Here is a 15,114-nt window from a genome sequence, read left to right on the forward strand (position 1 = left end):
GTTTTCTTTTTCTCCTTTATCTGACCCTCTCTTTCTCTTCTTTGGAATAGTTGCTTACTGCTTACAAGGAGTGCTTTGAATACTAATGCTATAATTCAGACACTGATTTTTAAACAGAATCCAAAGATTGCATTTGAGGCTGGCCTGACTCAGTATCTGCCATATGTCACTAAAATAATCTATTGTTTATTACTGTTTTATTGTGTTCTTATACAGTTTTATACTGCTTGGGTGTGATCTGGCACTGTTAGCTTTATCCACTTCAAAATTAACCAAGCCATCTGGAGGAGTATAATTTAGAGGGGTAGCACATGGGTTTGTGGATGCTGACATCTTGATTGTGCTCCAAGGGTGTCTCTTATGTTTCTTCATACCCCAGTTTCACCCAAATAAAGCACAAAAATTAAATCACACATCTACTCTCACTTCCCCACATATACATTTTTCAGTCTTCACTGAAATATCAAGAAAATGAAAACAATTGTCTCTGGAGTTCCTTAAAATCATAACAAGTTTGTGGTATTTAAGTATATTCAAGCATGAAGTGATATTTAAACAATTTCTCGATAGTTTCTTCCCAATATGATTTCTCACATTTTCTCTTATTTTATTGCTGAAGCATTTTGTTCCCTCCCTCCCTTTCTTCCTCTTTTTTTCTTTCCCTTTCATTCCTTTCCTATCTTCTCCTCTTCTCTGCTTTCCTGTTCTCTCCTCTCCTTTTGTTTTCTTTTTTCTCCTTTCATCTACAAATTTGTGTGAAGCATAAATTATTAGCCAGAGTGGAAAAATTCAGTGATGAACAAGATAGGCAAAGAGATGTTTGATAGGAGAACACACACAGCATATAAAGATATAAATAATAATAAACAAGATATTATTTTCTTTACTTAGTTTTATAAAGAAAAATAAGTCATAGTTATTTGATAGAGATTGATGGATGAGAGTAGGGTAGCTATTTTCCTATAGAAAGTCAAGTAAGGCATTTCTGAGATGGTAGCAATGGAGCTGACACCTAAAAACAAGAAATAGCCAATAGCAAGAGGACCTAGGACTCAGTATTTCAGGCAGACAAGCAGCAAATGTGAGCTTCACAGGGTTTAAGAACATGAAATAATCTAGGAGCCATGAATAAAAAGAAAGAGGAAAGGACAGGAGTTTAAAGAGGTAGGCAGGGTACTGTTCATGTTCACAATGCTGAAGGTCCCAGGGAAGGGGTTAGATTTTATTTCAATGGCAAGAAGAAACTGTTGGAGGGTTGTAGGCAGGGAAGTGATGTGATCTGATTTATGATTTTAAAATATCACTATGGCTTCTGCATAGTGAATGAGGAAAACAAAACAAGACACATTAAATGGTTTTTACTACACTACAAAGTCATAGAACAAGAATCTCTGTCTTCTGACTCTAAGTCCAGCCTTTTTTATCATGTACCTTGTGACCTCATCATTTTCTATTTTTTTAAAATCATTTCGTCCTCCAGAGATGATCTTTCTATCTTCTCAGATTATTCTAGCAGTTACTCAATTACCTTTTTATTTATTCTTCTCATGGATTGACCTTGCTAGGTTATAGAGGCATGTCATATAGTCTTTATTAAGGTATTCCCTTTACTCAGGGTATGCTTGGTGCATGTTGTATGTATAATTAAATGTAAAAATGTGATTCTAGGATAAAACACAGCAGATTAATGACTTTTCTACTGAGAGGAAACTGAAAAATAGGACAATAGTAAAGGAAAACTAATTCTTTATGTTTGTGATTTTCATCAATTAACTAATTCTATTTCATTTTCCAAATAAATACAATTTAATTAACTTTTAATTTTCTTTATGAAGTTAACTCTTGTCTAGAGAAATTTAGGGGTAGGGGGATAATCCATTCATAATTTAAAAAGTAGAAATTTTAGATGAAGAATGAATACTGTGTTTCTATCTTGATTTAGATAAAGTGAAACAATACAACTGTGACCAATCTTTGCATTTATTTTTTTCATTAATTTGTTTACTCATTCATTCATTCGATAAAACTTTACCACATTCCTATGTGCCAGGCATGGAAACTCTCATGTATTTGACTTCTGACATGCTATTCTTTCTTTCTTTGTCCATTTCTTATTCCATCAGATAATTTACTTCCCTGACTCTTTCATGTGTCCTAGCAGTTTAGCTGTGATGTCCATCTTGCATATCTATGTCAGATCAAACGTGTATAATCATGTTTTCTCCTGTCAGTCTCTTCCTACACTTCCGGAGCTCCCTATGCCCACACTCCTCTCCTTTTATTGGAGCAACTTGATCTCTACTGACACATTCAAGCCCAGTTCATTCTCTGAAATTTGTCCTGCCCTTAGTCTGGGGTACTTGATGAATCCTTTCTGAGTAACTTGCAGGACATGACATCAAAAGTCAATCTTACTGCTAATTCTGCTTGTGATTCCTTCATTTCCTGTTTTAAATAATGATGCATTTTATTTTCTCATTGGCCAGTTCTCCATTTGAAGCTCTGTTTTCTCCCAAATAAAGCATTTCATTAGGCTGATAATCCTAACTTAAACTGTAGTTTCCTATCTGGGCCAGACTTCTCCATCTAGTCTCTGCTCTTTATTTATTTTGAACACTTCTATGTTTGTTTCACCTCAGAGATATTACCTTAGGTGATGGGACATTATATCTTAGCTGTATAAGCAGAGAAAGATTCTAAGGTATTTCTAGACATTCATCTACTCAAAGGAATTCACTACAATCTGTTCATCTTCCTAGTTCCCTGACCATACAGACACTGACATCTTTAAGATCACAAATTAATTTCTTTTTGGCAGAGTTAATGGGCTTTTATCAAAGGCTCCCCTGTGTTAGTATCTCTGCATATTAATCTTCTCTAACTCAGTTTTTTGCTAGTTCTCATTGCTTCTGTGCACCTTCATAGGTTTCTTCCATATGGGGTTTCCTTTAATGTTGATTTTTTCCAGGCTTCTGTCTCTGAATCATTTGTCAAAATATATTTTATTGAGGCATAATAAATTTAAATGTTTTCATAGTACACGTGACATTTTGATACATTCACATAATGTGTAATAATCAAATCAGGATAATTCGGCTATCCATCGTCTTAAACATTTATATTTTCTTATTTTCTTTATGCTGGAAACATTGCAGTTATTCATCACTAGCTCTCTTGAAATGTACAATAAATTATTGTTTGCTATAATTACTGATTTATTTAATACTAGGTATTATTTCTTCTATCTGACTATATTTTTATACCTCGCTTTATCCCTTTCTTCACCCTACCCACTTGACATTTTTAATACTCTGTGGGTGATCTTGACCAGCCTCTTAATCCACATGCTCTGGATTTATTTATTCAACTTTCTGTCAACCACCCATTATCACGTTGCTCCTAATATTTTGAAATCTTCCCTCTAAATTGCTTCTCTTTGTGAATTTCTGCCTAATTATTTTCCTGTCCTGCATTTCCTTATCTACCCATCCATAGTTCAAATGCTTTTAATGCTTAAGTGTTTTTCAACCTTTTCTGCTCTTTTACCTTATCCCACTACCTCAATTCCACTGGATCATCACAGTTATCTTTACTCCTCTATCTGCCTCTAGTTTTGCCACATATAAACCTGTCTTCTACAGCACTGCCAGGTAGAACAACTAAAGATGTCAATAACGCCAAATGAAACTACATCAGAACCTTGTAGCAACTTCCAGATGGTATATAGACTAAATTTCAGACCCCTTTGACAATATAAACAAGTCATTTATCTTGTGACCCACTTGCCTCACTGGCTCCATCTTTTATTATTACTGCCTTGAACTCTGGTTCAACAACACTGAACTACTTGTAGTTTTCTGTAAGTTCCCCTCCATGTCTGTGTCTTCGATCTTGTGATTTCATTTACATAGAGATTCCCATTCCTCTGCTTGGCTGAGCTCTTCCTTTCCACTGCCTCTGCTGCCATCTATCTTGTAGTCATCTTCAGCTCATTTCTTCCAAGAGGACCACTATGATGGTGGAGTTCTGCCCAGTCTCTCCCTGCCATGATGAGTTAGGTGTCCTTCAGCTATACTCCAGGATAGTATGTGAATATCCATATTATCTTAATTATCTGTTTATATATCATAAGTCCCTTGGCATGTTCAATGTTAACTTGCCTAGTACTCATCACAAAATACAACTCAGGTATTACTTGTGGGTTGCTTCATTTTCCAGTAAGTTTATTTCAATACGGAGGTAATACGGATACTCTTTGTATCTTGGCACTTATTTTTTATTCTTAAGCATCTTACTAAATATTTTGGGGCTAGTTGTATTGGGAGATTTATTGGGAGCTTTATGTGGATGAAGCAGTTTAAAAAATCTGAAATAAGTGAAATCTTCCAAGTGATTTAAAAAATATTTAAGCCCATGTTTCCACCTACTGAAATTCATAAATATTTACTATAGAAATTGATTAGTCTTCTTTATGAAATTTATTTTAATTTCAAAGGAATTAAAAGTATATAACTTTTCTTGAAACATTTGCCCTCATTCTGAATTATGCTGTCAATTCATTATATGATTTTGGATTACTTGCTTAATGTTTCTATTTGTTAATACTAATTTGTTTTAGTTAATACTATTTGTTTCTATCTGTTAATACTAATTGCTCCTAATAATTATGATAATTAATATTGTATCCAATTTAGAAATTCTGCTATAGAAGATATTTCTTTATAGTGAATTATGATTAATGCATACCATGTCCATGTAAACTTTCAACTTTTAAATATGACACTACCTATCTATTGAATACTTGCCATGTGCTTCGCACTGTTCTTGAATGCTTTATACCTAAAAGCACATTTAATTGCATCTTAACCAATAAAGTATTAATTACTACCTTGATTTTACAAATGAGATAATCAGATATGCAGACATCAAGTAAATTGGCTAAGCATACCTGTTATAGGTCAAACTGTGTCCTCCCAATATTCATCTATGGGTGATCTTGTCCAGTCTCTTGTTTCAGCTGCTCTACAGCCCAGCCTTAATCCCCATGCTCTGGATTTATATATTCAACTTTCTGTTGACCATTCATTATCACGTTGATCCTAATATTTTAAAATCTGAATGCTTAATAATTTTATGCTTAACTTTATATTTCTGAATGCTTAATTTCTTTTCCATAGTTAATATTTTCTGGACAGCAATTCTGGACTATTTTCTAAATTCTCTGATTTCTAAATTCTTATGTCATACCCTCTATCATAAGAATGTTTATATCCTTTGATCTTACTTCTGAAATAAATCCTTAAAAGCTGGTATAGTTTGGCTCTGTGTCCCTACCCAAATCTCATGTTAAATTGTAATTCCCATTGTTGGGGGACGGACCCAGTGAAAGGTAGTTGGATCAGGGGCCTGGATTTTCCTCTTGCTGTTCTCACGATAGATCTCCAGAGTTCTCTGAAGATCTGGTTGTTTAAGTGTGTAGCACTTTCCTGTTCGCTCACTCTCTCTCTGTCTCTTGTTCTGACATGGTAAGACATGCTTGCTTCCCCTTCACCTTCCACCATGATTGTAAGTTTCTTGAGGCCTCTCAGCCATGCTTCTTGTACAGCCTATGGAGCTGTGAGTCAATTAAACCTCTTGTCTTTATAAATTACTCAGTCTCAGGTAGTTATTTATGAGCAGTGTGAAAATGAACTAATAGAAAAACTTGGTATTAGAGGAGTTGGGCTATAATCCAATAGGACCTATTAACTTATAAGAAGAGGAGGACACATCAGGCATGCACATGCACAGAAAAGAAAAATGTGTGAGGGCACAGCAAGAAGATGGCTACCTATAAACTAGGAGGAGAGTCCTCATTAGAGCCCAATGCTGCACCATGATCATGGACTTCGAGCCTTCAGAACTACGAAAATAAAATTCTGTTGTTTATGCCACCAAATCTGTGGTATTCTGTTATGGAAACCATAGCAGTATTATACAATATCCAACAAGCAAATAACAGAATGGAATCAAATTCATAAAGGATGGCTTCAAAGGCAATGCCTAACCACTATACTGCCTTTGAATATTGTCCTAACAGTTCGAGTTCAATTACAGAAAGTTTATAATAATTAGATGTTAATACTTTTATGCTTAACTTTATATTTCTGTAAATGTGGAATCACCACACAGAGTCCCCACTGGGGCACAGCCTAGTGGAGCTGTGCAAAGAGGGACACTGTCCTACAGACCCCAGAATGGTAGATCCAATTACAGCCTGCACCCTGAACTTGGAAAAGCCACAGGCACTCAATGCCAGGTTGAAAAAGCAGCCACGGGGGCATACGCTGCAGATCCACAGAGTCAGAGCTGCCCAAGGCCTTTGGAGCCCACCCCTTCCATCAGTATGGACTAGATGAGAGACATGGAGGCAAAGGAGGTTATTTTGGAGCTTTAAGATTTGATGATTGCCCTGCTGGGTTTCTGACCTGCATGGGGCCTGTAGCTCCTTCATTTTGGCTAATTTCTCCCATTTAGAGCAGGGAGATTAACCCAAAGCCTGTGCCCCCATTGTATCTTGGAAGTAACTAATTTGTTTTTTATTTCACAGGCTTGTAGGTAGAAGGGACTTGCCTTGTCTCAGATGATACTTTGGCTTTGGACTTTTGATTTAATGCTGGGATGAGTTAGGACTCTGGAGGACTATTGGGAAGGCACGATTGGTTTTGAAATGTGAAGAGGGCATGATATTTGGCAGGAGTCACGGTGGAATAATATGGTTTGTTTCTGTATCCCCACTCAAACCTCATGTTGAATTGTAATCTCCAGTGTTGGGGGAGGGACCTAGTTGGAGGTGACTGGATCATGGGGGCAGATTTCCTGCTCACTGATCTCATGATAGGGAGTTCTCACAAGACCTGTTTGTTTAAAAGTGTGTAGTACTTCCCCCTTATCTCTCTCTGTCTCCTACTCTGCCATGGTAAGATGTGCTTGCTTCCCCTTTTGCCTTCTGCCATCATTGTAAGTTTCCTAAGGTTTCCCAGCCATGCTTCCTGTACAGCCTGCAGAACTATGAGTTAATTAAAGCTCTTTTCTTCATAAATTACCCAGTCTCAGGTAGTTCTTTATAGCAGTATGAAAATGGACTAATACAAAAGGTAATCAGAGTTTGAAAAAATAATTAATATTTAATTACCAAAATAGTTAAAAACGTTATTGTAACTTAATGAATATAATGTAACTATTGAAAACCATTTATTTGGAGACTATTTTATGATATGCGAGATGCTTATAATTTTGTATTTAAAAGGTTGCAATATTGTATATACAGCACCAATCCAATTTTGTTAGTTACCTACCTATATTTGCATAGAGGTATACATCTATAAGTATTTTGCCTAATGTACATATATTATGAATATACATATTTTATATGCCCGTTTATCCATACATAGATGGTAAAAGCCTAGAGAGAAGTATACCAATATATTAACAGTAGTTAACTCTAGTGGTAGATTATGGGTGTTTTTATTTTCTTTATAGACTTTTTGTATTTCTCATATTCAAAATAAATAAGAAGCTGGTATTAATCTGGGTTCTTCATAGAAACAGAACAAATAAGATATTGGAGAATACGTGTGTGTGTGTGTGTGTGTGTGTGTGTGTGTGTGTGTTTGTTTGTGTGTGTGTTTGTAAACTGGCTTAAATGATTTTGGGGGCTGAGAAATCCAGACCCAGGAGAGCATGTGGTGTAAGTTCTACTATGAGGCTATGCACAAAGGCAGGAAGAATTTAATGGCCCCACTCAATGACATTCAGGCAGTAAGAGCAAGAGCAAATTCTCCCTTACTCTACTTTTTGGTTTTATGTAGTCCTGCAACAGATAGAATGAGACCCCACTCACACTGGGGAGAGCAATCTAGTCAGTCCAAGTCAAATGGTAATTTCATTTAGAAACACTCTTACACAGTAACATTTATCCAGATATCTGGGCACATCTTGGCCCAGTCATGTTCACACATAAAATTAATAGTCACAGTGTTTATGTTGTTCTTATAATTAGAAAACTTGTTTTACATATTCAGGTGCTTTGAAGTTGGGTGCAACTATATTTATACTTGTTAACATCTTCTGGATGAATTGACCCATTTATCATCATATAAAGAACTTCTTTGTCTCTTGTGACAGATTTTGACAGAAAGTCTGTTTTACCTGGTAGAAATATATCCACCCCTGCTTTCTTTTGTTTGCCATTTGTATGGAATATCTTTTGCCATTCATTTTCTTTCAGTCTACTTATGTCCTTAAGGTTAAAGTGCATCCCTTTTGGGCAGCATGTTGTTGAATCTTGGGTTTTTTACTCCATTCAACTGCTGTGTCTTTTGATTGATAATTTACTTCGTTTACATTTAAGGTAATTATTGACATGCAAGAAATTACTGTTGCCATTTTGTTAATTACTGCTATTTCCTTTGCTCCCTTCAATCAATGTTGCTGTCTTCCTTTGTGATTTGACTTCCTTTGTGATTTGTTAAATTTTTGTAGTGTTATGCTTTGATTCATTTTTTAAAATCTTTTCTCTATGTACTAGAAGTTTTTTCTTGGTGGTTACTATGGAGCTTAAATATAACATTTTATGGTTATAACATTCTATTTTAAGCTAATAACAGCTTAACCTCAGTTGCATACAAAGTCTCTATACTTTTACTCTGCACCCTCCCACCATAGTTTATGCTATTTATGTCATACCTTTTATCTTTTAATTTTATAAATCCATTAACAAATTATTGTAGCTATAGTTATTTTTGATGCTTTTGTCTTTTATCTTTTATACTACAGTGACAATTTATAGTCTTCAAAAAAAAGTATTAGATTCAGCAATTATTCTGAGCAAATTTTGAATTCCTCCAAATAAACACTGTCAGTTTGTGAGACAGCATCAAGCTGCTCTAGGCTCTCCAGTTCTGAAACACTAGTAGTTCCTTATTATATGAGTGAATGTTGTATTTAAAAACTAAACTTAAGGGGGAACTTCTGTGTTATTTTCTCCTTCAGACCCTGTAGACATAAGTTGACAGAATTACTCAGTATTATTTACTTGGAAAATCCTCTGTAACCTAAAAGTCTTAGCTCTCCCTGACACTAGGATGACAATGGGATACTTAAATGATGGCTGTCTATGAGGTCCCTCTACCTCCTCATTCCCTCTGAGTCTGATGATATGAGTCACTTACAATCTTAATAAACTAAATCTTTTTTGATATTTGGATTAAATTTACTAAAGTATTTGATAGGGACGAATAATATACTGCATTTAAGAGTTTAAGTATACCTTTTTCATGGTTCTATACCCTAGAAAACAAATTATATTAATCTTTCTTAATGTGGTCTTTTCATACAATACAACAGTGAGCATCTCACCCCTTATTTCTTCCTTATGGTATGCATTTTTGAAAGCATATAGTTTGTTTTTAATCCCATATAGTATTACTTGAAGAAACTTACTATTTACCTATGCTCATCTCCAGCATTTTAATTTCATAACCTTAGTGCTAACTTAATGCCGGTTTTAAAAATTCCAAAGTACTGTAAAAAGAAAGCAAGAAAGCAAATAATAATAATATACAAAAATGTGGGAGAAAATGCAAACAATTTGAAGAGAAAATAAAGCATGAGTGTGGGATATGTAGTAGTAATCTGTAGGAATCCAGCTGTAAAATGGCATGACTGAATATATGATATACTGGTGATTGAAAATATATTTTACATTAAGAAAATTAAATATAGATAGGGGATCAATTTTATTTCTATTTTATTTTATTTTTACTTTATTTTTATCAGGAGATGCATATATCTGTAGAGTTTTACAGGAGGAAAACAGAGAGAGGAACGAATCCATACTCCAATACTCTTTGCTTCTAAGTAATCTAATGACAAGTTGTATAATTAAGTTTTTTTTTAAAAAGTCAACATACTGAAATGGGAATCATGAGATCATCTAGTCATTTCATATCTCAGTTACATAAGTGAGACTTCTTAAATTAATTAACCAGGGAGGGTACACCAAAAAGCACAGTGAGTCAAATCTTTTATCACACACTTAGGTTAGCTGCATAGTTTTGTGCTTTTTGGAAACTTGTCAAATTAGGTTTTTATGTATCACATTACAAGATGGAAAAAAACCAGCATTACAGAGTAGCCCTGTTGAAGTGAATTTTCAGGTAAAAACAAAGGATTAAATACAACAGTAGGTGAGGAATTTGCTGAATCTCTTTGAAATTTATTTCTTCAAATTTTAATTCATTCATTTAATATATCTGAGTGTCCATCAATTATTAATAACCTATTAGTTTATATTTTTTTTAGCCGTATTATTTTTTAAAAATGGACTTTACTTCATTATTTGAAATATTCAAGGTGGCGGGTACTAATTGGGAAGGGAATTTAGGTGTGATTACTGGATAAAGCACTTGACTTATCAAAGACAGCTCACCCAGTACACAGTGCAAATAACACACAATTAAATACTTCAATCATAGAAAGTGACTTAGATAAGCAGAAATTAGAGAAAAAACTCACATGGAATTATTTGTTACACAGAAATTCTATAAGCAAATCAAGCATTATTTTCCTAGTGAATATCTGCTAAAACATGGGAAAGCTTTATTATATAGAATTATTTTTAATGGAAATTTCAAGATTTTAAGCTAGAACACAAGTAGCAGGGAGGTAGCAGAAACTTCCAGGAACTTGGAACTAATAAGAGTACCTTTTGTTTATAAAATGTGTACTTTACAAAATGAGTTCACACTCATGGTTTTAACAACACTGTGAAGTAGACATTGGGAAAGCTAAGCCAGAGATTTTAATTAGGAAAAACGGCATGGAGTAATTTGCTGGTTTTAAAATTGTATTCTAGATCAGTGCTTCTCAAGTTCACTGTGTACACATACCACCTAGGGATCTTGTCACATGTTAGAGTCTGATTCACTGAACCTGTGATGGGGCCTGAGATTTTTTTCATGGCATTCATGCTCTCAGGTGATGCTAGTGGCCACTTTGAGCAGGAGCTTTGGAAGAGTCCTAGGACTCAGAGTTTTTATTGCCTTGAGGGGCTGGGAAGGGAGGTGGGAGAAGTCAGGTGAAATTCCCTAAGGCTCTTGCTTCTCTTCAACCACAATGATATCATTTCGATCTCATAATATTTTAAAGTTGCACATGGCGCTTTACTTGAAGAATTTTTTGTTATAGTTACTAAAGCTTTTCAGTCTTTGAAACCAAACAATTGTTTTTAAAGTCTTGGGGGTAAAAAAAAATCATTAGGTTCCCATCGTGTCTCTGGCAATATCTATCCTCAGTCTCACTGAGGGTGTTTGCTCTTCTCCAAAGTGAGTGAAATCAAAGACAAAATCTCCAAGACAATTGCTGCCAATATTACAATTTCTGTGTCATTTCTAAAGTAAAACTGCTAATAAGTAGTAGATCAGAGATTAGCCCCAGATCTTCCATGTACAAGGCTTTTGACATTGCTACATATTTATTCAGATATTTCTATCAGTCAGGAAATAATTCTGGCCCTTTTTTCATTATGAGTAATAGAGGAATCATTGCCTTTGCTAGGGGATTTTATTTAAAAAACTTACAGAGTAGTAACACATACTGGAAAAGAGAAAGTGAGGCGAAGGGATAAATGCCTGCCCTTTCCTATTTATAGGTGATTCTCGTTTATCTGGGAAGGTGCCAAGTCAACGAATCAAAAATATGGAACAGGAGGGATCTGGAAGATTTTCTAATTTGAGTATAGTATTGTACTCACAGATGTTAAGGAACTAGTCCTGTGATCACTCAGATAGTTACTGGCAAATTAGAGTTGGCCTTGGATCTTCTGATTCTTGTATGAGTGCTTCTGCATCTTTTTTAGCCCTATAACAAATCTCTCACCAGTACTCGTAATGTAAAGTCATTGTGTTTGGTTGAAGGTTTCATGCATTTTGATTTTTCATTCACTTCCTGCCTCTAATTCTCCTACTAGGCCTGTTATTTGATGAAGATGATATAAATAGAAGCAGAGCATCACATAGTAGGATCATGAAAAGCCAAAGAATATACACTGGGGAACTGAATGTCAACCAAATTGCATAAGCCTTGTTTGTCTTCATTGTAGAAATTGCCGTAACCATGAATACTTGAGATTCTTTGGTGTTCTTAGTACATCCTGTTGCAAGAACCCCTCACTGAGATCATAGGCAAGCAGTAGAATTTTGTGATGGGGTAATGTGAAACCATGGTGAAAATAACATGGCATCGAAGGAGCTTTTGTAAATATAGTAAAAGATTTAATTCAGTATTTTAAAGTTTTGTTTTTAATATACTTATTACTTCAGCAAAGTAGCCAGTATTTATTGAGAAGTTAGAACCCAGTAGATACTGTTCTACATGCTTTATAGATCTAATATCTTTTAATTCTCAAGTGCATCCAATTTCAAATGTGTTATTGACAGAGTGATAGCTAAAAAATATGGATAAGAGAGCACTCGTAGGCTTCTTCCAATGCCGGATTGGTTTTTCACTGGCTCTACAGTTGGTTGACTGAATTCACCAAATCATGTGGTTTCTTGGTCATCCTGTGACCTGTCTTGATCCGTCACTTTCGACCTCTCACCTTTTATCTGGGTCTTGTGATGTTCGGCCTGCAAATGCCTCTGAGGGCTACTTTTTTGTTTTGTTTTAGGATACAAAGAACTATTTAAAACACATCAATATGTTCTGGTGGTTTTTTTTTTTTTTTTTTTTTTTTTTTTTGCACATATTCTACATCAAGTGCAAACAATAGAGTAAATCTTATTTTCGGTGTACTAATTCTCAATTCCGTATTTTTGGAATCAGTGGTTGAAGTGGCCTAGATTTTGTTGCTCCACTTTATTTCCTGCAGAAGCATCATAGTTCATGTTGAAAGATCAAATTAGTTGCTTTATCAGATACACACTTAACATTCTCTTGCTCCTGCAATACTGATCTATCAGCCACAGATGTTAAACTTAAAATATCTGCTATATGTTTTCTCTGGAAAAAACAGTTCTATGAGGTTGACAACTGCTGTGTAAAGTACTGTATGTTGCTAACCTGTCAGAATGTCTGTGTGTTTTCTATGTCAAGAATGTTGGTATTAGAGAATGCCAGTCTTCCTTCCATGAAAGTCATTGTAGGTAGAGTTTACCTAGGATATGCCAGGGACTCAAGATTCAGCACTGAATACAACAGATGATCCTGCCGTCATAGAGATAACATTCCAGTGAGAAGATATACATTATAATTGTAGGGACGTGGATCATGGGTCATATTCTTCTTAGTCCTCTCCCTGTTTCTATCTGCTTCTTTGATAATAAAACATTTTATTTCCTCAAAGAAAATTTTTCTGAAGACTCCAGGAATATTATCAGATTATCAGTAAGATTCATTTGGAATTTACACATTTGGCATTTTGTATTGTCATCTACCTTTTAAAAAATGTGCAAGTATCTTTTCTCCATAATTAGATTTTAAAATTTTTAAGGGGAGGGATTGCCATCTACATGGTTTATTATATTTTATTTTGCAAATATTGACACATACAAGGAAAGTATAAAGAAAAATAAAGTGAACACCAGCTTAGCAAATAAAACACAGCTTGCACATTTGAAGTGCCCTATTATTCCTCTCTGATCACATCTCCTTTCTTCCTACCTCTAGAGTGAGTCACTGGTATTTATCTTCACTGTGTTTTTGGTACATGAATTGCAGGTAGCCTTAGGCAGTATATAATATTATTTTGTAAGTTTTAAAAGTTTATATATAAATTCTTATACCATACTGTTCTGTGTTCATTTGACATTTTCTCCCAACATTTATGTTCATGGGAATCTTACACATTGTCAGTCATGCCTGTAATTTATTGCTTTTCTCTGCTACATATTATTTCATTATTTGAGTATAGCACAATTTATTTATCCTCTTGTTTGTGGGCATTCAGGTGTTTTCACCTAATTTTCTAATATTCTAAGTCTTTATACCCATAATGTCTTGTGAGTGAAAGATACTAAAGACACTACATGATTTTTATTCCAAATCATAAGCTATCATTGTATTACCTGCTCCTTTTATGGACATCAGTTCATCTCATTTAGTTCACTGTATGTTTTTCAGTTTCAATATATCTTCATAGTGAACTAGAATAATGTCATATGCAGCCATATTCCTCTGTGGTTTATAATACTCAGATTTCAAGCTGAGATCACAAGCAGGAAGGGTGAGAGCTAGAGTAGAGATGACATTTTCAGGGTCATTTCAGGACATGAAAGATCCAAATAAAATTTGATTAGGAATTGAAATATGGTGCCTAATCTATAGTGACCCGTTGCTGCTGAATGTCGTTTTTAAGCAAACATACAGTGTTATTGTGTGGTATTTCAGCATCACTTTCTGGAAGGGACTTAACTCATGAGTTATTTGTAAATGAATTAAACTTTCACAGGTCTTTTTTTTCTATAAGGAAATCTTCTAGAATTGTGCTAAATGCAGCCATTGGTTCGTGGCTCATATAACTCAGTGGTCTAGAGGAGAGGCTTCCCATGAGTGCTGAAGAACAAGGGAAATGCTGTTTGCCACTCCATTGTGTAGGAGATGGGGGTATGTTTGGGTTTCCTGGCACAGCTTGATTTAACCTACTGGGCAAGCCACATAATTGATTTAGGACTCTCAGCGTTCCTCAATATGAAGTACAAATCTTGCAGAAAATATAAAAGTGCCAAGTAAAAAAAGTAGCTTCATTAATAACTAGTGTCCCCCTTTCCTTATATTTCAAAGTTGTGCTGCAAACCAAATAAGCAATGTAGAGACTGAGATGCCAGTGTGAAGTTTTTGTTGTTTGGCATTTATCTAGCAAATGAGGGGATGATGTCATATCACAAGAGAGGTGCAATGATAAGTGTGAGAACGAGTCATCCCTTAACAAGGGAAGATTAATGTGCTGTTCTAAAATGGAGCTATTATATGTGCTGTTTACTCAAAAGAAGTATGAAAAGTGAACAAATGGAGCTGTCAGACAAAGTGCTGATGACATACAAAATATTGCAATAAACAGCTGATGATGCACGAAGC

The 15,114-nt window shown here is 35.0% G+C and overlaps 1 protein-coding gene across 4 annotated transcripts in view; it reads left to right on the plus strand.

Annotated features, from left to right (window-relative positions):
• Window positions 1–15,114, plus strand: part of SAMSN1 (SAM domain, SH3 domain and nuclear localization signals 1) — a 330,513-nt gene that overhangs the window by 87,806 nt on the left and 227,593 nt on the right. The window lies entirely within an intron of this gene.

Source organism: Saimiri boliviensis, chromosome 18 (assembly GCF_048565385.1).
Source record: "Saimiri boliviensis isolate mSaiBol1 chromosome 18, mSaiBol1.pri, whole genome shotgun sequence".
In the NCBI taxonomy this organism is placed as follows: domain Eukaryota; kingdom Metazoa; phylum Chordata; class Mammalia; order Primates; family Cebidae; genus Saimiri; species Saimiri boliviensis.